The 26,302-nt window shown below is 42.1% G+C and overlaps 1 long non-coding RNA gene across 3 annotated transcripts in view; it reads right to left on the minus strand.

Moving 5' to 3' along the window:
- LOC135436440 (uncharacterized) overlaps window positions 1–26,302 on the minus strand; it is a 178,734-nt gene that overhangs the window by 12,044 nt on the left and 140,388 nt on the right. Inside the window, exon 3 of one of the 3 annotated variants that reach the window (XR_010437519.1) lies at window positions 7,961–8,182. The exons of the other annotated variants lie outside the window; for them this stretch is intronic. This is a non-coding gene — a long non-coding RNA (uncharacterized LOC135436440). Of the gene's footprint in view, window positions 1–7,960; window positions 8,183–26,302 lie in introns of those variants that run through there. 3 annotated transcript variants of the gene reach the window in all.

A 26,302-nucleotide genomic window follows, 5' to 3' on the forward strand; every position in this document is an offset into this window, starting at 1 on the left:
TCCATTATGTTAGAATGCAATAAATTACCTGTAAAGGCAACGACAAAAACCACATACACAAAATGCTGGGGAGGGACAGGCTTTGGATTCAGTACCAGGGGTGGGACGGGCAATTGGGCAAGGGGCTGGAACTGGGGCTGGCCTGAGGTTGGGGCTGGGGCTGGGCACATGTATATGCACGCACATTAATTTACTTTTGTTGTCACTTTGCCAGTGGGCCACATTTGAAGTGCGCTGCCGGCAGGGATATAAAACAAATACAAATGACAAAGCCTAGGCAATGACAGAGTGTGCGGCAAAAGAGTTTGAGTGTGTGGTGGGGTGGGGTGGGGGGTGGCAGTTGGACAGGCGACAGGAGACATCCTGTGCTACTCAACTCATACAGCTAGCTGCCAGCTGGATATGTAAATGCGTTTTGCACACATTTCGGGGCCGAGTGTAATGGAATTGTATGACATTACTTTTAATTAAAAGTGCTCGACATTTGGCCGGCAACCTGAGTGTTAGGTTCTCTTCCTTGCTTTCTGGTTTTTTGGCATTTACTCGCCGGCGTTGAGTGTTTGTTCCCCGTTTGCCAGCTGTGAACAAAGGCTTAAGCCACGCACTCAGCCAGCTGCCAAGTCATAAAGTTGCCCAAAAATCATTCGCATACAACAAGCGCAATCGTTTATCAGTTGTATTAAATCTAATGGCTAGGAGAGGAAATTGCAAACAATTCAATTCCACACTTGACAGCAAACAATCAACTTAAGTACGAGTACGAGAAATGGGAAAATATTGCAAGCTGCCAAGTGCGCCGATCCTCTCGAACAAGAAACAGCTCTAAAAATAATTTTCTTTCTTGACTGCTTCGGTACCCTGCACCGAACTAGTTTTATTGCATGGGCATGATGAGCTATCGCCCGTTATTGGGCTTATAAAAGTGAAAGGGTCTAGATCCACATCTAGATCTTATTAAATAAAGGTTAGTTTTCTGAAATGAATTCAACTATTTTCTACATAGCTTTGAACTCAATCAAAGGTATTATAATTTTCTCACGATAGGTGTAACGCATAGAAGAAGACAACCCGCCTTTATTCAGTATATATATATATGTATTCAGTTCATCAAAGTTGCTTTCTCTGTCTGTTTCTATGAAAATTAGCTACTTAGTTTCAAAGCTATCATCATGAATCCATCATGTTGCAGACAATTAGTAGGAAGCTGTTCTTTTTCTCAATGCTCAGGCATCCAAGTGCAGAGCAGAAACTAATAATGGCATCTTATTAGTTGCGCTAATATTCGCATTGCTTGTTAGTTCGTTCTCCTTATTGGCTTAAGAGGTTCTCTTACCTCACAAATTGCAAACGAATTAAACACTGGGTATAGAGTAGAAAAGTTGTCAAGCAGAGTGCTGCGTATGTTCTTTTTTATCAAATAACGACCGCTTTGCTTTATTAGATTACAGGGAATAGCATTTCTGTTTTTATTGTTGCAAAAACTTACCTTGAGATATAAAGGCTTCTTTGGAACGAAACGAAATGAGAAATACAATAAAATTGCATTGTCCACTCAATGTATTTAACAAATATGCTGAAATACATTAGCAAATTCTTTAGCTTTCGAAACATTTCTTAGAATAGCCTTTTAGATGTCGCATATTGCGCTTTAGTTTCTGCAGAATTCGTATATTATGAAAATGCATCCCCCTGCTCACCGTGCCACCCCGAAAGCCCTACTATTTTATGACCAGCGCGTAAAAAGCCAAAATTGCAAATAATGCGAATCACGTGGCGCATTTGTAGCTATGTAGTTGTAGCTGTGACCCCTTCCCAGAGAAGCCACCGACAACAACCATAAATGAGAGATTCGATCGGAGGGGGGCTAAGTATAGGTGCACACGAAGGAGCGCCCCCCAATCGTGCAATCAACCATTACGGAGCGCGATTCAAGTTGAGTGTTTCGATTTGCAGGCAAATCATAAAAACAAATGTATAAAATCAAATGGAAAATCAATGAAGCCAACCATCAACTGTGTCGATGGCATCGCCCGCGGTTTGTATAAATTGGTTTATTGCCTAAATAACACAAAAGAGTTGTTATGGCCTGGCTTGCACTGACGGCCCTGGTAATTTTATTTAAAATATATATATATATATATATACTATATTCATATTTTTTTGCAGTTTAATGCAAAAATAACATCAAGCGAGAGCCGGCAGCCACCACAGCCTCCAGCCTTCGTTGATGTTCAGCTACAACAATAATTTTCTGGCACTGGTCCTCATATTGTATGGAGAGCAGGGTGGGTAGGGATGGCGGATGGTTGTGTGGCGGGGGGGGGTTGAAATGTACACAATGGCTTCTTTGCATTCGACCGCCGAACCCAAAATAATTAAAAGTATTTGGCGTCTGTAAAGTAATTTTTAATTAAGTTGAAGTGCGCCGAAGTGGCGCGGCTGATGGCTTTTTTGGGAAAATGGTTGGGCAGAGGGTGGGGGGATGATGGGGGGCGTGGCTCGATGAAATGGCTGCTGCCGGTTGCTTATTACCGTGCATAAACATAAACAATTTTAGAAATTAAATGATAATTTCTGAATATTTACATAATTTTATGCATTATCCCCAACGGCTGGTCCAAAAAGGCGGCCATCCCAACCCTCAGGACTTGCAATTGAGCGAGTCCTTGTAAGTGTATTTATTGGCATTCATTTTGTTGGCTCCAGCAAATTAAGATACATGGATTGGTAATTTTTGTGTTTTCCCTGTTTTTATTTTGGCAAATGTTTACCTTATGAAATTTCATTCGCTTTGGCTACAGCTCAATGTCGCTTTAATCTCAATCTCAACGATTGCTATCAGCAGGCCCCAAATTGATTTTAGTTTCATTTACGTTTCCTGCTGTTCATTTTCGCCATCCTCATTGCATTTGGCAAACTCGCGCAACGCCGGCGCATAAATATTTATGACAAGCACAGGGTGCGGGGTACAGGGAGCGGGTGGCGGGTCGCGGAACTCAGGGCACGGTACGTGGCACTAAGTGGCGGCCGATAAGTCTGCCAGGCAGCCCAGCACAACTTTTGCTCTATTTTGGATGCCAGCCAAATGCAATGAAATTCTATTTGAGCATTTGCAATGCACCCGTTCAGTTTTTCAGTTTTGAGTGGAGCTTCATTTGGCGCGTCGATGTTTTTCTTTTTTTTGGCCAGCTTAAAGTTTTAATTAAGTGCAAATTATAAAAGTGTAAATTTATCTGCTTAAAAAGGAACCAAGCCAACGTTGACTGGGGCTGAGGGCAGGGCACAAGAAGAATGATTAACAAATATAATTTTAATTACCTTCATCCTTAAATGTATAGGTAAATTATTAAAATAATAAAATATCGAATAATGCTCCACCGAGAAAGAAACATAATAGATGAATAATAAATGAATTGCGAATGGAATGGTTTTAATTCATTTCATTTTCTCTAGAACTCTGTTTTCTCTAGAAACCTGTGTTTGCTGGTGCTTGGCAATTATTGAAATAATTTTCACAGCTTTTTACAAAAATGGGCAGAGAAATGAAAACAACCACATGAAGTAACAACACCCCCGGCCCGACGTCTGATGCCTGATGTCTAATGTGAGCTGCTAATGAGCAAGACAGACAAGCTTTAATGAAATGAAGAAGTTATGGAAATATCGGAGACTAAAGGGGTAGCGACGTTGTTCTGAAACTTGGGACATGACTGAATATGAAAGGGGTGGGGCGAGGCGGTGCGGCACAAAGAAAACATTAATATGCTGCATAATTATGCGATAACCATGGCATGTGATCCCACACTATGCCTTCACTCTCCCAGCTTGAGCAACAGGGAACATCATAGCTGAACATCATAATATAATGCTACATAACGTTAACGCTAATGATGCCAGCAAAAGCAGAGCCATAACCAACAACATTCAGCCGAACTACACAACAACACAAAGGTGTGTGTCAGGTGAGTGGGTGTATGGGTGTATGCGTGTATGTGTGTGTGTGTGCGTGTAAGTATTGGGTGTTACATGCTGCAAAGTACTCCCCAAAGTGCCCCTAAATGCAAGAAATGACAGTCATTTCATATTTGTTGTACTCAACGGACTGCGCTCTCTCGTTGTTGTTGCTGTTTGTCGTTGCTGGCGATGTAGCTGTTGTTGTTGATGTTGTTGTTGTTGCTACTGCTGCTAAGGATACGCACACAAGTGCACAACGTGTCATAAAATTAAATACTTCACTGGAGAATTAAATGCCGTAAAAAGTGGGCGTAGCCCGCACACACAGCAAACAACAAAACACACCTCCATCAGGTACTACAAAATAGGAATTGTCCAAAGCCGAAGTGGTGGGGGGTTGGGTGGGTGCGCTAGTTGCTATGAGTGCCTGGGCGTTGCTTTCTCTAGCAGCAGCAAAACGTAGCTAATAACAAGTTTAAAGCTAAACGTGTTTTCATTATTATGACCATAATGAATTCTTCTCATTGTCCTCTGACGCGCCGCCGTTGCCTGCTCCTGTAGATATTCTGATACATCTTTAATATGATATAAATAAACCCACACAAGTTAAACAGGTCGTGGAAGATTACGCTGACTCACCCATTGCTTGAACACTTTCGACAGCTCCTTGACCCTCGGTTACCCCATTAAAGAATAGCTTAAGCCCCCATCTATAAAATATGGTAAAGGTGCATTAAGGTGCTCAGCTTTGAGCTGACCTACTCAGCTGCTAAAAAAATCTCGGACGAGAGCTGACTGCAATTCCAAATACTGACATATTAATGGCCCAAAGTATCTTGGAAACTATCTGTCAAAACGTCAGCGAACGGACTTAGTTATCGCTGTCTTGAATGGCCACTAATCGGGATTTGCCGTTCACTTCGATTTTCTCGAAGGACCTGTAAGTAGTGGTCGACGATTTTATTTGAAAGGTTTTTTTTTATAAGTATTCAAAAGTATTAATGACGTATGTATAAAATAATATGTCAGACAAAAGGTTTATCTGAGATAGCTGAGAAGAGCCCAAACAAAATGATTCGAGCAATATAAAATCAATTTCGCAGCAAGACACATAAGAATCTAATAGATACAAAATTATCTGTGTTTTTTTTAAAAATGCATTTCATATACAAATTTACCTAAGAGGCACAATGTTATGTGTTTTATATGCATCTTCAGGACACAAAAGAACCAAAAAGATACAAAAGTATCTCTGAGATGCAAGAAAACGAGCATCTAAATATGTATTTTAGTATTGCTGTGACATTGATTGCGTATCTTAGAATTGACCCATAAGTTACATATGATGAACCGCAATAGCCACACGCGACTACTGCTCATATATTTTCCAAAGAACGAGCATCGCGAGATATAGATTGATACTGTCCTTCGTCTGATTGGCGCATTGAATGGAACAAAGTTTGGCTCAAATTGCATGGGCCCGATTGCTATAATTAAAACAAACCATCGCTGATTTTGCCCAGATCTTTTGCTTGCGTCTGGCTGAGGTCGCCAGCAAAGTTGACTGTCTTGAGCAGGCGGCGATGCGGTTTTGTTAAAATTACATTTGGCAAAGTTTTATCGCAGCTGCGGCGGGAGCGGCTGTAATTGCGACTGAGACTGCGGCAGTGGCATGATATCAGGACTGTAATTAATTGTGGCCGCTGCATTTCGGGGTGGCCATGGTAATTGTGGCGTGCAAATTAAAAGCCAGCAAGCAGAAAGAAAGCGTGTGGAAAAAGTTGCGGAAAACAAACAGAACATTTTGCAAGTGCGCGCAAAAATAAACCGAAACCAAAACAAGAGGAAAACGGCAAGAAAAACCGGGATGAAAAAAACAACAACCAGGCAATGTAAACAGTGACGGCAGCAGCAACAGCAGCACCAGCAGCAGCTGGAACAGGACCAAGCATCGATAGACACCAGAAAATAAAAATACACACAACCTATACATGTACAGATCAAGCAGAGAAAAAAATTGAAAAACAATAATAAAAAAAACAAAAGCTAACCGCAAATTATCCCGCTGGCAATTTTCGGTTAGGAAAAGTGAAAAGCAACACTCAGCAAGTCGAAAGGGCTACCAAACAGTCTTCGATTTCAAAGTGTTTCATTCTGTTGTTGTTGCTGCTGCTGCTGCAGCCGCTAATGGCAGCGGTTGGAGTGTTGCCGCTGACAACAACATGGACGGAGCATAAAGCAGCCTAACATAAAAGTGTCGCAGCAAATTGAGTGAGAGGGCGGCAAATCACATCAAAAACATATTTGAATATTTGCCGTCACTTTGCTTTCAGCCATTGCTAACGGCGAAGGGAGTGGCAAGTGGTTTCGATGGTTGCCGCTGACGCTGTCGCTGCCAGTGTTTGCCTAAGCGAAACGGTGGAAAACACTCCACTCAGCCAAAGAGCGTGCACATAAAAAAATGATATACTACTGCATGGAACTTGGCGTATAACTAAAACAATTTGTTCTACATGACGGGCACAGGAATTCGCATGCTTCAGTCAACGGATCAAGTAAAATTGAAAATAAAAGTAATGAAAATTGGAAATGCTTTCGAAATGCTCCCCATTTCTCTCAATGAGTCATGATATAACTACTGAAATCTCAACACTTTACACAGTCTGAGTTTGAGCACTTGTCCCTGCCACGACTCAGTCCCGCCTATGGATTTTAATTCGGCGTGGTAAGTAAAGCTTAGCTGTTGCCTGCCACCTTGTGTACATAACGAAAAGGTACGGCACAGGAAGGAGGAGAGCCTACGCTATCAAAGTTGGACAGAGTTGTGCATGGTTGTGTGTGTGCTGGCAGGCGTATTGTCGTGTAAAATGCCTTAAGCGAAAGTGTGCATTACGAGGTTTTAAATTACGCGAAAATACGCGCACACACACACACATAAACGCATTCACATACACGCAGGGGCTAGAGGCACACACATGTCTACATGACAGAAGCCACACTGAGCAACGTTCAACCTCAACGTCCTCTTGTCATCTTGTGTGTTGTTGATTCTACTTACCCAAATGGAACTCGTAATGGAATGTGGTGGCAGGGGGAACCAAGTCGAGCAATCCTCGACGGCAACATTTGTGGGCACAATATCTAGTCCTTTATTGTATCGATGGCAACGCAAGCATTGGGGGCTGCACGTGTCAAAATTTGCGCAAAGGATATACAAAGTAACTCATGCTAATTTCACCATTGTTGCCCCATGACTAGGCACGAGCTGGGGAATTGCCAACTTCAGAAGAAGCCCAATGCTAGGAATGGTGGGTGGTGGGTGGTAGGTCCCCCTTGTGCCTGTGACTTGAGCTGCGATCGATTGCTGCTCCCGAGCATAAAGTAAAGTCGTGAGCGCCAAATGAAATCTTACCATAGAAGTGTATAGAAATTGAGATAAGTGCTTATCGCACCAATTAAATTGGTTGTAATTATGTATGCAATTACTACGGCTTACATTTACTTGAAGTGTGGCTGTGTGTGTGTGCAGCTTAATTATAACCAAGAAATTATAAGCCGCTTAAAAGAGGAGAATAATAGTTTTGCTTGTTGCGAGGAAATCAGGATTTTGTCTTCACGTTATTTAATTAGGTAAATGAAGTTGCAAAATCTAATAAGATTTGATAACAATCTTTTTGTTAGGTAAGAGATTTATTAAAAATCAGTTAATAAAGATAATAAAATCAAATTTTTTTTTAGGTTTTATTTCTTTATTTTTCATATTGTAATAACAATTATTTATTATTTCATTATCATTAAATTTGTCATTGATAATCAACTGTAATATTCATTATTATTTATATTTCAATTGTGATCCCCGCCATCATTATTTTTTTTTTTAATGAAAATAGGCCAAAAACTTGAATTTAGTATGAAAAACATTTTTGTTTATAAAGACATCTTGATCAAATCGATTTCGAGCTTTTTCATGCTCCTTCTATATGAGCTGGATCAACATCGAAATACTGTAATATATATAAATCGCTCTGAATATATGTTCACGCATGTAAAACATTTCTGTTCTTAAGGACATTGACCAAAATCAGCAATTACGAGCTTCATTTATGTCCTCAATATCTCTTAGTCCGCACTCAGTCAGTTTACTATGGCCCTTTTAGGAACAATCGGTAAAAGCATTCTCACAAATTCATTTCCAGGCCAAATCTCTTTCAGTGTATTTTATTTTAGTCTAAAAACGTGCAGAGTGATATTAAAATTATCATTTATCTAGTTGAAAATTATTTAAAATTGGAATGAAGCCTAATGACAATTTCACCTTTTGTTTTGTATGTTCCATATCAGTTAAATATATCTGCTTTCGAATGACCCTTAACCCTTTCTCAGTAGCTTATAAGGTCAGATAATCTGCTATTACAAATGCGAGTATATTGACCAGAGCTGCGAAAGGTAAACACAGTTGCCATTTGGCTCCCAAGCCCACTTGGCTTTCTCTTTAGTCGGCTTTACATATTTGCATGTAAATACAAGGCACATGCTAAGCGCAAGTCCTCGCCCCTTTCCCTGATTGTGTACAAGTTGTACATGAGTAAATTGCAATTTTCGTTTTATTTTATCACATTTTAAAGGCAAAGGCAGACAGCAGGGCAAGCTTTTGGCTTCTAGTTACGGTGCAAGCAAATAGAAAGACAGCTGCTAATTGACTGGCCTATGTCGAGACCTTTGGCTCAGCTAAGCCAATGCCTAAGCCCTACACACGCAGCACGCTCGGTGCCATTAAGCAAATACAATTTGCGGCTGCAATTTGCCATTCTCGACTTAATTTGATGCACTTTAGGTTGCAAGTGGCATGTGGCAAGTGGCAAGTGGCAAGTTTTAGTAAAGCAAAGCATTCAAAACGGTTCCCACTAATTGGCAATGGTCTGTCCTGATAACTTGGCGCGACTGCTGCTGCTTATAATTATTGGCCATCAAGGCGAATCGGCTTTTGGTTGCAGCGTCATTTTCATTGCCATTTCACATGCTGGTGCAAAGCATCAATTTGTGCGACCCTATGAAATGTTATTTGGGGGCGAAACAGCTGTTAACTATGCTCCAATGCTGGCTCACAGCAGTAGCAGTAGCTGCAGCTGACCCGACTGTCATTTCGCTTGGCAATTCATTTCCATTATCATCATCAAAACTTTTCTACTTTTCTGCTTGTTTTTATACTATTTTTATATGTGTGTGATTTGTGCGTGTGCATGTTGGACAGCATCATAAGCAGCAGCAAGAGCAGCAGCGGCATTTCTTTAAAAAGCAATTAAATTAAAAAGGGTATGGCAGCGGGAGCCTTTTTTTCGGGCTATCTGCCTGCGCGCTTACGTTACGTATACTTAATCGGAATGCTTGCTTACGTGCCGCGCACACGACATTTTCCAGCGAGTGTGTGTCTCTTAAATGTTAATTAAATTGGATTTTTAGTGCGCATCGTAAAAAATTCAAGGCGCCCATTTAATTCACCCGACAACAGCAACAACCTGGGGAAACGGCCTTGTCCAGACGAAAACTTCACTAGCTTTTGGCTGCAACAGCAGGTGCCACAACACAAGGAGGCGGCCTGCTTGGTCAGCGCAAGCACTTCAGTTCCTCGGAGTCATAAAAGTGAACGGGCACCGAGTGGTGGACGTCAGCTCTTGGCGTGGACTTCGATGCGATTTGAAATATTTTGCAATTTTATTGATTTTCGGCTTACTGATGCGCTGCATATTAAATGGGCAATGCACCAACTGCAGCAGCCAGCCCCGCCACCAACTGAGCGGCGTATATTGCAGTTGTCATTATGTACGCCTGCTAAGTTTTTCAATTTGCAGGATTCGCAAAAGAGCGCGCGCGGTTCGACTAAGTCTTTTTTACGGCAAATTGTGCTGCATTTTAAGCGGAAATGATGCGCGTCCTGCGGCGGCACATCCTGTCCACAAAATGGCCCTACCCTTCCACCAGACTCACCAGAGCTTTATTTGCTTGCCCCCACCGAAAATATTTGCATATTCATCTAAACAAAACACCAACTTCCCGCAGCAACAGACAAATGGCACAAAAAACAAGTAAGAGTCTGTAGTCGGTAGTTCCCGACTAGGGGATACCCTGAACCGTCTTTTCTATCACCAAATGCAGCTCGTGCTACCAGCTCGATTGCTTTAGCAGTATCAAAAAAAGTTTCGCTCACTGGGAATCGAACCTGGGACATCTATTAAGCCGCTACTCGACAGCCACATCAACAATTAATTTCACATGAAAAAAACGAAATAAAATAGCAGCACAGAACAAAAGCACAGAATACAATTCAACCGCAATACGGGTGGCAATAGTTATAAAATTAAAGATATTTTTATATATAGACAAGATTTGCCTAAAAAACATGATTTCGATATCGATTTTTATCGATTACTTTGCAAAGGGGCAAGTTATCGATTATAGGAAACAAACTCGTACTGCGCGGGCGCTAGGAGGACCGACGTACAAAATTTTCAAGTGTCTAGCTCCCATAGGATTGGAGATTTCTGCGTTCATACATACGGACGGACGGACAGACAGACGGACATGGCTAAATCGACTCGGCTGTTGATGCTGATCAGGAATTTATATACTTTATGGGCTTGAAGATGCTTTCTTCTGCCTGTTACGCACATATGCACAAATACATTATACCCCGTTTACACATTTTTAATGGGTTCGGGGTATAAATATATATAAACAAAAAAATGGCAAAATTTAAAAACAGAAAATAAAAGAAAAGCATTTTAAAAGAAACTCGCGGGAGGACACAGGACGCTGCACAATGGCAGGCAGCAAAATTCGAATGGCCAAAATGACCGTGACCAGTGGTGGGTGTGCTGATGGCTGTGTGGTGCAGTGCGGTGCCGTGAGTTGCGGGCGTGGCAGCAAGTCATCTTCAGTGCAGGCTGGCCATTAACTTGGTGACGTTCGCGTCGTCATGCCAGGATGCAGCATATTGGCAAAAAATCTAAATAATTGACATCACCAGCAGCAGCCACAGCTATGACAAGGACAACAACGAGGTTCGTTTGTTTTAGTTTTTGTTGTAATTTTTCTGTTTTTTAGCGAACCTGCGTTGGTCAAAGCTAGCGATTTTCTAATTGCCTTATCGCTTGCAGCGCCGACAAGCGTTCAGGCGTTAACGGGGAGTCCAAGTCCTTTGACGATGACTGTACACGTATCGCAGTTTACCACAGAAAAAACAAGAAAACAAAACGCATACACACACCTACGTACAAGCATGTCAATTGCAATTTGAGTTTCGGGTTGGAAAAACATCAAAGGTGATATTTGCACATGCAAATGGCTTTTTGCCTCACTGCTGATGATAACACGTCGAAATATTTCATAAGTGCTGACCAAAAGAAGCAATAAAGTGTGCAAGTGCCACCGCAACAGGAATCCCTCATGGATGGACACTCGATTCGCATCCAAAACGTCAGAGCTGTGTCATTAATTGCAGGTTAGATTGACAATTAGGCAAAATTGGCGCACGGTTTGCCATCAAATTACATAGCGAGAAGCAGGAGAAGCTCGCATGCGTGTCAGCCAAGCGTATATCAGGATATGACCTGAGTTGAATTGTTAGCTGCTTCAGCACCTGATACTTGGCTGAAAGCTGACACATGATGACGAGTGAAATAGGATAAGTTGGCTGAAATTGATGGACAGTCTTTCCATTCGCGATACCCTAACAGTTCATAATCATTTAATCGAGCATATTGCATAGAAGAAAATAATTTGAATTACGTAAGGTATAGATATACTTGATCGGGAGAATAAGGTGTTTAGACAGAGGTCAGTGCCCCTTAATTAAGCTATCAAAACATATGCTATTCTTTTTACATCTTTGCCTATAAGAAGTGATTAGTTTATGAGAAGCTTAATTTTAGACTGTTTCTATTTCTCACAAGGTGTTTGGCAGAGACGGAGGTTAGTGGACCTTCATTTTAAGACTAGTTACGAAAACTTGTTTATACCAATGACCTTACCCCTTTTGTTTATGGTTTCTATCTATTTGAACCTTTTTTTGTTTACCTCTCCGTAGCTTTACTAAGGGAAGAGATTGATTAAAACCAACAAAAATGCTAAAATTTTAAATTATTTGTGTCTCCGACTCCATTAGGTATATATATTCTTGATCCGTCTGTCTACCCGTATGTATGAACGCAAGGATCTCAAAACCTATAAGAGCAAGATGGATAACTTGCCCCGTTTCCAAGTAATCGATAACAATCGATATCGAAATCCTCTTTTTTGAGCAAATCTCTTAGATTTTACGATCTAGAGTTACCAAATTTGACATGTAGCTTCTTGAATAGTATATATATCAAGTATCTTCAATTTCAGATATCGCTAATTCGCATTTATTCTCGTTGAAAATGAATTGTTGCTATGGCTGTCGAGTAAAGGCGATTGGAACGGGTTCGAGTACTTTTGGGGAAACCTTTTTGATTTTTTTAAATATTACTGCTAAGCAAATGAACTTTTAGCTCGAGCTGCATTTGAGGTTAGTAGAAGACGGTTGAGGGTATCACCTAGTCGGGAATTCCCGACTAGAGTCTCTTGTTTCTTATTCTTTATTGTAAAAGCAATATTTGAAAATGCACGTCATATAATCACCTTAACCCCGATCGATGAGAGTGGACTCTATTTCTGTTTATGATTGTCAAAGTCTACCGCTGAGTATTCTGTACTTGAAAATATGCTATTTGCAACCTCATATTTCAAGGGTATTAAGATTTGGAAAGCGGAAACCTCTTTGCCTATGAAGTAGCTTGTGTTTAGTCATAATGTGGTGGAAAGGGTAGCAATGGTCGGCTCATTCGTTTGTGGCATTTACCACAGAGTGTCAAAGTTTGGGGCAGCAGCAAATCTTCACTTTGTAAGTAACTTGTAGCTCCCTACCGAGTGTGCTACTAAATAAAAATTTATGCCTTGGCAACTTTCCTTCTACACACACACACACAGACCCACACACGTCCATACGCACACACGCACAGGCGAAGACAACTATTGCAAAGTACTTGACCACTTCCACTTATGCAATTATGAAATTGCCATAGAAAGTGACACTTTTATTCATCGCTCTGCTGCCATTGTCCCTTTGGTTAAGGCACTTTAGAAATAGAGAGAGAGAGAGAGAGAGCGGGAGAGGAAGGAGAGGAAAATGGAGTCTAGATGTTTTGGGCAAGGGGAAAAACAAAACCCCTAGCCAAAATGAAGAAAATTGCGTTTCGAAAACTCTTAACAAAGTCATTTGGTCCAGATGCTGCCAGTTAAGTTAGTGAGCAATGGAAAGGCGTAGCTTGGCAGCATCAAGTCCTGGCCGACAAACAGGCACAAATAGTTGAGCTCTCGCTCAGACAGACAGAGAAAAACACATGTGGTTGAGGCGTCGGGTTGGCTGCGAAGGGTTAAGGTGCCCAGGCAACCAGGCAACGAGCCAACGGACCCGTACGGCGCGTTAGATGTAGGCAAAATGTGCTACTTACTAGACGCATTTGCGAATGGGTCCTCAAGTTAGCCCGTTGCCTGGCAATTGGGTCAATATCTGTGTGCCACAAAGCATTTGGTCACTTACTCTAATTGTCTCTGTTTCAGCGACAAGTTTTGGGTTAGCTAAAATTAAGTGCAGACAGCGATTAGATCGAGGAGCCTGGGAAAAGACTTTGATAGAAGTGTTGCAGGGTCAAGGCGCTCCATTTGATGAACTTGCGGTGTAAGTGGCGTGGAAAGCAGGGTCAGGCTGAAATGAGTCGAGTCGAGTCGAGTCAAGTCAGGTCTGACGTCTTTCGCATGGCTATCAACATAAGTTTGGCAAAATATGCGCCGTAAATTTACAATTTTATTGGTGGCACTTTATCTGTACGCCAGTTGGAGTGTATCTATTTTGACACGTGTCGCATGCCATTCAAGGCAACAATGGCAGTCGTTTTTTATACCCTTACAGTTTCGTCTTTAAGTATATGAATATGTTAAGTATATATTTAAATATATAAGAGCCATATAGTATATATATATATATATATATATTCTTGTTCAGCATGATCAGTTTCTATTTAAACGTAAGGCAGTTCATATGTAGGAATACGCTGGATTTGATCACTATATCATACAGCTGGCACCGAAATAATCAGTAATAATATAATTAAAATCTTTTCAATATCAGACCGCATTACCATATAGCTCTGGAGAATAAATCGTTTTTTAAGGAAAATGATTCTGGAAACTTGTAAGCCCTAAGTGAACAAGGGTATTTATTCTTCGACGTGTCGAAGATAGCCGTTCCTTCCTGTTTCTTGTACTTGCTGCTATCCGCCGGAGTCGCGGCCATTTATTTTGGCAGACTGTGTCAATGGTCATACACAGAAATTGGCTGGACTCTCTCTAGTACTGCTTTTGTAGACGGCGGCAACTACTTTAAAGTTTATTTCACTGCCCGTTTCCAGCGAGTGCAATAAATTTTCCCCCAGCTCACGCCTCAATTTCTGCCGTCAATTTGCTGCTTGCCAAGTTATTCGGTGGCTGATGGAAACATTTTCATTGCTGTTTGCTGCTCAAAACTCTTCGACTGTTGCCTTTTTAAATGTCTTTATAGAAACTTAAATTTGAGAGAAGAGAGAGGCAGCAAAAGAATGTGAAAGTTAGAATGAAGGTGACATATAAGAAGGAACATTATTAATGCAGAAGTTTAACTTCTACTAAATGTTAAATCAGTCCGAATTAAAGCGCTCTTTGAGATGAAAGAGTAGGATCGTCGCTACATTCTCAACTTATTTTAATTTTACTTTTAATTTTTTATAGGCTGTTCTTGGATGAAGAGAATGATAAAATTCTTTGTCTATATTATAGTTTATGTTAATTAATTTGACAATTATATAGTACTTGAAATTTCACTGGCTCAAAGCCGGATCTTCATGGGCTTTGATTGGGGAAAATGTTAAAAAATCTCTCTAGTAATAGTTGAGGTTATATATTTATGTTTTTTTTTTTTTAACCAAATGGATTTCTATCTATTTGATACAGCTTGTATCCTGTATGTGGATAAGTAAATTGTTGTGATGCCCTTTTCCGTCGGGCGACCAGTGAGCTTCAGTTAGACAAACCGACACCCAGGCGAGCGGAAACTCACAAAATAAATGCAACATTTGGCAGCACATTTCATGGCAAACGGAAAAGTGGCTGCTGTGCACACGTATAGCTACAACTGTGTGTGTGTCTATGAGTGGGGTAATGCCTGGTCTTAGCTTACGCACAGGAGCTGTTGCAAGAGGCACCCCGCTGTTGTCGCACTTGCAACTCGCTGCCAGACTTGCAATTCGGCTCTTCATTCTGCAATTTCCACTTGCTGCTTGGCCACTTCTTTTATTTTTTTTTTTCGTGCTTCAGCTCTTGCTTCGACGCTGCCTTTGTGTCTCTCTTTTGCTGGCTGCGTCTTTTATTGTTTCAAATTTTATTGCTGCATCATTTTGGGGCACACAGACACACGAACACACACATATACAAACTTCGGAAAGCAGAGCAGGCGTTGGTTTCCTTTTGCATTTTTCTTGATGCCCGTCCAAGTGGAGCATTTCTTGCGCTACTTTTGCCAAACGCAACTCGTTCACAGTTGTTGTTTCATTTTATTGCCTGCATTTCGAGCTTCAGCTATATGTGTGAGTGTGTGGGTACTCTAGTCCGCCGGCAGTGTATAATCTCTTGATTATGTATGACATACGCATATGTAAGCTTATTTGAGTGGCCGCTGCCAACGTCAGCATCGCTGCTGCTGCTGCCCTGCGGCGTTATTTATGATCCTTTACCATTGCAGCGTCAATAAAAATTCTAAAATATTGTTATTGTTGCTGCTCAACAGCTGCGTCCCTGTTTCTGTCTCTCTCCGTGTCTGGGTCTGTGGCCAGCTTTGAAAATTACCCAGCACAATTTACGTTGGCTACGTGCAAAGGTCAGTCAGCTATATTGCAATTTTTGTTGTTGTTGCTATAACTACAAAAGTTGCAATTGTTGTTGTCGTTGCTTTTGTTGCATTTGCTTTTTTTTTTTGGCTTTGGCTGCTGACGTTGGCGTTTCAACGCCGCGCCCTCAACTTTATTTGCGCTTGTTTCGTATGCACTTCACTTTCTCTGTGTCCTCTCACGACCACACATGTCTGTTGTTCATGGTGTTGTTGTTGCCGTTGTTGGCGTTGGCCCTCATGTTGATTTTCCTGTATGTTTGCACCGCTTACGCAGCGCCAGCGTCGAAGCTGACGTCCAGCTTGCACTTTGTGTTTGTCTTTCATTTGCATTTGCCGCCTTGGCGCATGCAATGTTTTTTTTCCGCCCCTGTTTGGCGTACACAATGCTGGCAAGCGCTGCAATGGCGATTTAAGGTGGGCTTATAAGCGCTCGACTTCACGCTATTTATTACAGACATAGCTTCCGTTTTGTTTACGTATTTGAGCTGCGTTTTTATTATAAAAAAACGATAGCCCAGTTGATTGTCCAAACAATTGCTTTACTTAGAAGAGTTAACAACTGTCAGTATAAAGGCATGGTTGGCATGAAAAAAATAATATAGGTTGTAAAACAAAAATACCAGCTGGCGATGTGACTAAATGACTTAAGACTGGGGATCAACGCACAGCCTTATTCATAAGAGCAACGATAATATTCTCCCAAATTATCCAACGCATTTGATTACATTTTCTTATATTATTAACAATTTCGAAAATACACGGTCTGTTCTAGGTAAACAGAAACTGACTTAATATTTATATATAAATTGTCGAATTTGTACAAATTTTTAATGTTGAAAACAATATTTTCACACAAACCTAAGGTACGGTGTTCAGCTGATAATCGCCCGTACGTTATAATTTTCATTTTTTTTATCATCGCAATGATAAGAGGAAGGAGTTTAATATATATGCTTGGAAGGAATGATCGGTTAGTATATTGAACTGAAAAAAAACTAACTAAAATGTGCTGTATACCAAAGTGTGGGGTAGGTTCTCTCTCTATCTATCTGTTTATCCTTCTCTACCTCTCTCTCTATTGCTCTCTGTTTCTTTTTCTCTTTCTCGCTCTCTCTCTCTCTCTCTCTCTCTCTCTCTCTCTCTCTCTCTCTCTTTCCTGTTACATAAATATCTTAACTGTATTATAACAGCGAAAAGCAAAGTACGATTTGACTGAAAAAAAAGAAACACAAGCACTAATTAAGCACGCTCCAAATGACGCTTTCATTGAACGGAAATATGGCCTGTGAGGTTGTGAGTCCTATTCAGCCTCTCATCTGGCCAGCTGGCATAATGAACGGCCAGTCGGAATGGCATTTATTCTATAACTATAGATTTTACGGATTTTGCTGTCGGCAAACTCACACACATATACACTACCTCACTCTTTCAGGTTGGATTGAAAATCAATCCAAGCACTTAAACTTTTAAGCAGGTTTGAGTTGTGCAAAATGCAGTGTTGCATAAATACAAGCACACACACACAATCATCCTCACACGAACGCAGCACACACACAATGCTCAACACAAGCAAAATGGCCGACAAAACGACGTCAAACTTCCCTTTGCAATGTAAACTGAGAAGCAGAGCAGAGCAAAAGCTAAGGATATACAAAAAAAACATAACAGAAGAAAAATTGCATATTAATTATGTTTTACTGGCACAGTTACATGTGAGAGCGCGCTAGAGAGACAGAGAGAGAGAATGAAAAAACGGAAGCTGATGCGGCGGAATGTATTTTTTACTTTGAACTTATGTGGCTGTGTGTGCGTGTGTGTAGCACGCAGGACCTGCTATTGCTCAAGTTTCTGTATTCAGGGCGCTCAAAGTGTTTTGTGTATGCCTGCGCCTGACTTTAATAAACACACACAGTCACAGTCTCTCACACATGGGCATGTGTGTATCCTTCAAAGGTGTTTGCGTTCAGCTGCAAACTGTTTGTTTACTGTTTTTGCACAGCTTTCACTACACTCGCACACTCACACACATTCACATCCACTTAGATGCCTGCCATTATCTTACACGCCGCTCAGCTATCGCTGGCACAATTTTTCCGTGTGTGCGTGGGTGTGGGTTCTTTTTTTACCTTTCTGATGTAAACTGAAAATGGGAAATTGAACAACAACTTCTGCTCGCTTTGCTGCCCGAGCGAGCGGAAGCTGCAGCGGTCCCCTGCATAACGCCTGCCTCCAGCCCAGGCCACGCAATGTTTTCCTTTGCCACCTGAACACCGGGGAGAGAGGAGGGGACTGGAGGAGGGCTGCACCTGCAGGTCGAGGCTGCTATCAAACTGCAAGGTTAACCATAATGAAAGTAAAATGATGAACAAAATGGTTGCCGCTTTTGGCCGACAATAAACAGCGACAGCAAACAGCAGAGCGGACGCAACGTGGCTGACAGTGCTCTCCAGCCCCTTGATAAATGCAATTTTCTAGGGTATTCACATGTGGGCAGGGGGTCTTATGTGTGTGTGTGTGTGTGTGTGTGTGGGTCCCTGGTGTGACTGTGAGCTAGGGGCTGCCAATCTGCCTGCAATTCATTCAGCTCTGTGCTTCACCCCACACTGCTGCTGATTTTATGGCAAGGATAATTGCAATAACATTGCCCGCTGTCCTCGCCTACCCCTTTGCCCCTCTACCCTGCTGCACCACTTCACTGCCGCCAGTTAGGCCCGCTGCCGATCGCTCGTCTGTTGCCAACATTAATTGCACAAAAATATGCCTCAACATTTTTGGTGACATTACTTTTAACTGTTATTTAATGTATACTTTTGGAACCAACCCGAAGGCTCGACCATTTGCCAGGCTGCACTTGTACTCCACTTGTGTGTGCGTACGTGTGTGCATGTATGTGCATGCGTGTGCGTGCGTGTGTATTGTAATATGCTGTTGCCATTGCTTTATTTGCTCTTTTTCGTTTTTCACTGGCCAAGCGACAGCAACAACAATTGTTTGTCTTTAATTATATTTGGGAGCGTTGCCATTTTTGCGTTTCACAGGACCTACTTATGAGCAATCACACATACACACACACGCAGGCACGCAGGCACGCACACAAATGCCGCTGCTCTGAGCCTGCCAAGATGCCCGAGATTCCCTTGGAGCTGAATACCCCGCCCGCTGTGATGTTGCTGTTATTACTCGTCGGCGCCAGTGGCGAAAACAAAATTAAATGAAAACATTTCCTTTTCATTTGAGCACGCATATAATGCCCTGCGATTCGTCGAGCATCGCATCGAGCAGTCAGCCAGACGGGCTAACACTGCTGCTGCCTGCAGTGGGTGCGGGGTTCCGGTGTGGGCGTGGGCGTGTGGTGGCATTTTGCATATTCGAAACATGGAAGTGCCATATACTTGTATTTTAAATTAATTAAATGGGCGAACTGCAATATTGATTGAAGGCGCCGGGCCGGGCACTGCCGCAAGTTTCGTTTCCAGGACGTTGCCCAGGAAGGAGCCCGCTCGACGTGGCGTATGCGTAATTTTAATTGACAGTCCAAGTAGCAGCAGCAGCATCGCAAAAATGTCCAGCACTTCATTTCAGCAGCCAAGCAAATGGACTTCGGCATCGCGGACCTGATCAAACGAGCGGCTGGCCGTGTTGCTGTTGTTACACAAGGGGTAAGGAAGGGGCCGTGGGGCTGCCGCCGCAACTGGACAGCTTCATTTCGCGACATTGCATGTCAAAGTGAAATATTGGCTGGAGACACGTAATAAATTTTAAAAAATTTTTTAAGTCCTGCACCAAACATGCCGAAAAAAAACAAAAAAAAAGAGCAAAAATGCAAAAATGTGAAAGGGAATGGGACTGATATAGGCTAGTGCTGCCTTTGGTGGTATTGGTGGTGGTGGAGCGACGCATTGCCGCCAAAGTGGTTTGCACGGCTGCCTGCGTGTCTGTCATGCGTGCATTGCCACATACTCGTCGCAATTGTCGTTGCTACTACTGCTACTGCTGCTGCTGTTGTTGTTGTTGTTGCTTCTGCCGCTGCTGTTTCAGTTGTTGTTGTTGTTGCTGTTGCTGCTATACGAATTCGGCGGCTCCTCAGTGTGGCGTGAATCGTAAATCAACGATTTAGGCGCATGCAGCGTACAAGCCGCCTTTTTTCATTTCATTTCGTTCTTTTTTTTTTGGTTCATCTCGACTGCCATTTGACATTTTCAGATGCGAAAGGAAATAGGCTCGTTGAACTTTCTTATACCCTTTTGAAAATAGTAAATATGATTTCTTGTTTCGATGGATACAAATAATACTTTATTTTATCTACAAATAACCTTCAATTAAAAACTGTCTCTAGTTCGTACAGGCCATTGCTGATTGAAACGGGATTAAAAATAATTATTTTATATTTGTAGACGTTATCGTTCAGTTTTTTGTAGCTCAAGTGAATGTGTATGCAGCTCACATAAGCACTGACTATTTGGAAAATGGACGACGCTGCGTATACGCAATAACGCGTCATTTTCGTACACACACCCTGACGCTTCTCGCATACCGTCAACACATCAGCGTGTTGCCCTTGTTGCTGTTTTTGTTGTTGTTATTGTTGCCACAGCAGCAACGGCAACAACAGCAGCCGTCTCATGACATATTGATTTGATGCCCTGCTATGTCGAGAATTTCCATTAAATTTGCGCGCCAAGCGGAGACCCCGAAAAAATATCTACAGGCATTTGCCATTAGAAGGCAGACAATGAGCCCAATCGCGACCCCTGACCATATAACCTCCCTTCCCCCGGTTCGGGCTCATGTCATGTTTCTGCAATTGGCAATCGCGCGAAAAACTGCGACACACATCAATCAGAGGCCCTGACGCGTCGAGTGGCATTGTAAAATATTAAATTGCCCTTTGTTGCGTAATTGAAAACATAATTAGCCTGAATTTATTAGCTAGAATCGCAACCGGCAACTGCCGAATTGCAACGCTGCCCCTATAGCTCAAAGAGCCAAAGCCATAATATTTGTGTTTACGAAAATCCACGGGAGATTCGCCACGCTCAACAGCACCAAAGGGGCGAGTGGATGGGTGTTTGGTGCTCAAACTGTTTCACATGCTTCTAATTTAATTAATTCATGCAGGCGGCTGCCAAAGGCTAATTACACTAGGCAACAAGCCAATTTTAGCGACTCTTTAAAATGAATTTTAATTTTTAAATGCTGTTATATAATTATAAGCGGGTATTGCCCGGCGTTGCCCGTGGTAGATAGATATTTAGATGTTACCTTTCCACTAAGTACACGCCCGTGGAAATTTTAAATCTACCCATCTTGATCTCCACTTATATTTAAAAATATGTTTTAGCTGAAGAATAAACTTTCGTTTATTGAGCCTTTTCCCCGTATTTGCCACCCAAGAAGGTATCAAATACATTCTTACAAATATCTTTGAAAATGATTTTGATGCCGATAGAATGGTAAGCAAAAAACTTTCATGCAACCATTTTTCGCCAATTCACCACTTTTGATGGTGAAAGTGAAAGTTTTTGTGTAGAGCTTTGAAAATATGTTTGAAGCAAGTCGGACTAAACTTGAAACTTAGCCCAAAAAACCTAAGAATCGCACTTTCCACCGAGGAAGCTTGGATTTTGCAAAAAATGTGAAAAACGTCTCAAATGATTTTTCATATAGATCCTTGGAAATTGATTTGAGCGCGAAACGTCACCCACCAAATCTTTGACCTCCATTACCACCAGGGAGGGATCGATTTTCCAAAAAGTGTGAAACACTTGAAACATGTGAAAGTTTGTACAAACGTTTTTCACGGTTTTTCCACACTTGCGGGTGGAGCTTCCCGAAAACCCGTTTTAACGTGTCCCTTCATCACATAGGATAACTACAGTGAAAATTTCAGCTTCCTAGCTTTTAAGGCTTGGGCTGTGCGTTGATCACCAATCGGTCAGTCAGGAAAAGCAGTTTTATATAAAGAGATATTCAGTAATACACAGACGTAATAGCTCATAATCATGTTGATTGCTTGACTCCAGATGCAAGTGAAATATTGTAACTACTTTTACTGCATTCCATCAAAAAGTTGACATCTAGAAATAGATCATAGATCACCCTACAAACCTGAAACCAATCACAGAAAAGCCAAAAAATATGCGTATACGTAATATTCTCATTTTGGCACTGGTTATACAATTGGAGGTGTTTCGAATAACCGGCATTTTGTTGCGCAGTGTTATGTAGCTGATGCTACTTTGGGACCTTTTGCTGTTGCTAATACCTTAACTAAATATATAATGTTGCAGTAGTCTCGTAAAGCCGAGACCCGAGAGCCTAGTGCCTGGGTGAACTTGTGTGAAGTTTGTCTGGCGCTGCTCGACAGCTTGTCCCTGCTGTCCTGCCCGTCCTCGCTGTCGCTTGCAGGCGCAGTTAGTTAATGTTGCACATTATTTCGACAGCGCGCACACAGCAAAATCACTAGCTGCAACAACAACATCAACAACAACAACAACGACAACGAAAGCTACAAACGCCTTGGTTTTTTCGCTTGTTTGCCTGGCACTTTTCTTTGGCTTGCCCTCGCCGCTTGCCGCCAGTTGCCTGCTGCTCCTGCCGGCAGGACTAACTACGTTTTTTGACAAGCTCATGCATGTGACTTTGTCGTTTATAACTGCCATCCGGTGTCTCACTGTATCTATATGATCGTAGCCTTATGTCTGTGTGTAAGTGTGTGTGCTGGCGCTTGTAAATGTCTGTTGGTGCAAAAGTCTTGTATCCTTTTTAGCTCCGCTTGCCTCGACAGCCGTGCATTCATTTTAATTTTGAAACTTGTACGCCAGTTTTCCTTACACAAGCATACATACACACACGCGTACACGTTGATATGGGCTCAATTTGTGCCTGCGCTATATTACTTCCGCTGCACGTTACGTATACGCCGCATGTGCCGCACTGCTTGCTTCCGTTTCTTTTGCCGCCAACCCCTGCCACACAACTAATTATTTTTTCGCTTGACAATGAAAATGTTTAAGTTTAATTAAATGCAACTCTAGCCTGCGCGCTCTGCTTTCTTTTCAGCTCTGCCAGCCGCCTGCCGCCTGACTACAACTATTGTTGCTGATGTTCTTGCCGCACCTGATGCCGCTGCCGCTGCCGCTGCCACTGCATCTGCTGCTACAGTAGCTGTTGCTGTAGCTAAAGCTGGCATCTTGGCCGCGTCGTGTGACTGCAACTTTTGTTGTACTTGCCAACTATGTAGTCGTCGCTTTTGCTGGCCCCAAATTTATGTTGCTTGTTTTCATTCGGAAAGTGTTAAATGTGCTTTGGATTTTCCAGATTCTAGTCCAGCTACTGCTGCCGCTGGTACTGTTGGTGCCCAAAATTATTTGCTGGCATTAAGATAAAGTTGCTTCGTTTGCAACGAATGAATTTCACAGCTAATTGCAGCAGTTCATTTTGGGCCCGGGCGCTATCAGTGGCAGATAAAAAGAGTTGCTCCACAGCAAATAAAATCCGCACTTAATGCAACTTGCCTAGAGATGCTGTGTTACAGTATAGTAATATAATGTTTGCTTCTTTATAGAAATCCAGACACAATATTAAAAATTTTAAATTTAAAAGAACTGTTTCTTGTCTAGCCACAATACAAGCAGGGGTTTCTGCTGCTTTGAAACCCAACAGCAAATACTTATCTTTGAAATATAATCCGTGCTACAAGGGAACTATAAGCCTTTTCCCGCCTGACTACTTCGGCTGCCCTCTTTAGGGACTCAACTGCTTCTGTGGCATTTTTGCAATCTTTCCACGTCATTTGCCACAGTTACTTCGCGCCGCACGTTGTAGCTGGTGCTGTTGCCTATGCTTCCCTGCCCACCTGCTGGGCCTACTTGGCGTTTACATAACTCTGCCTTAGCGTGAAGCATACGGCAGAAAATGCTTTGACAAACAAAACTATTTGTCTTTGAATGATTTCCGGCATAACTTGTCGCTATGGCATTAGCAATCGATATTTGTAGAAATGCTTGCGGGCGCCAAATTATATTCTCCTTGAGGCGCCAGCGTTGCTGCTGACTGTCACGTTGACATTGACGTTGACGCTGACGTTGAAGATGACGCCCTGCGGTCACACTTGTCATGACGTTAATCAATTTTTAAGTAAGCACTAAACACTCTCTAAGCACAACTCATACAGTTTAAGCCTCAAAAGAATTTGCCACAGTCACACACACACACACACAGACACACACAAACACATAAAAGAAGCAAGAAAAGAAAATTATTCAAAAACGCCTGCAAACAATTTACCCAGCAAAGAGGGCAGTGGTACGAGGCGTGGCAGCTGCTGAGCAGTGCATATGGGTACACGTATGTGTGTGTGTGCTTCTATGTCGTCCCGTGTCTGTGTGTGTGTGTGTGTGTAGAGGGCTTGCTTGTGTTTGCCGACTTGCTGACTGGCTCTGTGACGCTTGTAGGGGTCCATCATTGCATACATTTGGGGCGCTCACGTTCCCCGCAACGGATGGGGTTAGCACAGTTGGGGGATGGACAGGCGCCCGCTTATGTTTGCCAACGCGTTTTTGGTCGCGTCCATGTTTGCGTGCTAATGTTTATAAATGCTTAGCAAGCTTAGAATCCGCGCTGTGAGGAACAGCCTTTTGAATATTTTAATATGATTTAATATTAAACATCACAACGAGTGTGCAAGCGAGTGTGTGTGAGTGTGTGTGACCGAGAAGAGATCAAGATAACAAGGGATTACCAAATGCTTTCATTTGGCGCATGTGGGCGCACAGTTACTTGGCTCCGAGTCACGACTCGGTATCCTCTGCTAGGCGCCGGCCCTCCGAGCGAATATTAAGCAAACGTTTTGAATAGTTTCCAAAGTTATTTGGGTTAAGATTTTTTCGCTGCTCCAGCTTCAACCCCCAATTTCAATTGCCAGAGTCGGTGTCGTTCCATTCGAAGCGTGCTAAAAGCCCAAATAAACGCATTTTAATTCAAAGTTTTTGGCAACTCGTCGGGCAGAAAGAGTGTGTGTCTGCGTGTATGTGTGTCTGTGTGAGCGCCATTTTGTGTGCGGTTGAGCGTGTTTGTTAAAAGCTTTGAAAAGATTTGCCTTGTAATCGCATGCACAAGAAGGACATGGGTTGCCAGTCAGGCAGGCAGGCAGGCAGGACATGAAGCACCAACATGTTAAATCTCTTTGATGACATTGTTAATTTGACATACTCGGTTTTCTCATTGTTGTCGTTGTTGTCGCGCACCGCTTGACTTGATGGCATAGGCCATGATTGGCTCATAAATGGAATGTATAAAATCTGAATAAAAAATTGTTGTAGTGCGCGCCAGAATCATAATGATACAAGTTTGACAGCCCAAAGCTGTCCATAAAGGGAATATCAAAGGCGCAAAATCGCTGCGTTTTATAAACAGAAATGGCAGAAATGGAAATGTAAGGTGAACAGTGAAATGGTTTATCAAAGCCGAAAAGGCCACGTCTTAGCACAGATTGAAAAAATATAATAAAAAAATAAACTCAAGGATTTCCATAATAATATCAATGTTGCTTATTATTTTCATTGCAATTATCGATTGATAATTGAACTGATTTGTTTGTTTGTTCTATCTATTCCTATCTTTCCATAGAAACTATTTTTATTCATCACAATAATATAATAATAGAATCATCCTCTATTGAAAAGGCTTTCAAATGTCTCACCTACATAATACTAGAGTAGCAGCACCACCCACATGTTTAACCAGATTTGTGTCTAATGCGTTAAGTAAGTGGAAAAAGTATATGTAAAACCTGGCGAGCACACACATAAAGAAAGAGAGAGACAGAGGGAGTGAGAGTGAGAGTGAATGTGTGTGAGAGGAATAGGAATAGGGAGAGGGTGCAACACTCAATGACAGAGACAGAGACTGCTGAGGATGCTTACAAGGCAGTTGGAGCTGCACATACACATATGACTACAGCTGCAGGCACGAAGACAAGAAGACTGGTAGACAGAAGACGAAATGTAGACAAGTTGTAGTCATGTTGCCGTTTGCAGTTTGCCGCTTTCCGTCGCCTGCTGCAGGTGACAACTCCGTGAGCAACGAGCAGCAGCAGCACCAGGAGCAACAACAACAATAACAAGCCATCATACACTTGGCTGCTGTTTGAGTAACGCACACAGACACCCTTCGGCGTCCACAGGCTTTCACTTGTAGCCTTGTCTCTGGCTATGTATGCTCATTATGGCCAGCTCCTGCCCCTTCTATATGTTCGTGTGGGTGTGTAAAAGCTGCTGTTTATTCGGCAACAAGTTCCACTTTTGCTTGGCGTATACGCAGTTTCTTATATTTTTTTTTAACTCGCCT

Source organism: Drosophila montana, unplaced genomic scaffold (assembly GCF_035044405.1).
Source record: "Drosophila montana isolate Dmon_TW-CO22-7 unplaced genomic scaffold, ASM3504440v1 contig_3733_1, whole genome shotgun sequence".
NCBI lineage: Eukaryota > Metazoa > Arthropoda > Insecta > Diptera > Drosophilidae > Drosophila > Drosophila montana.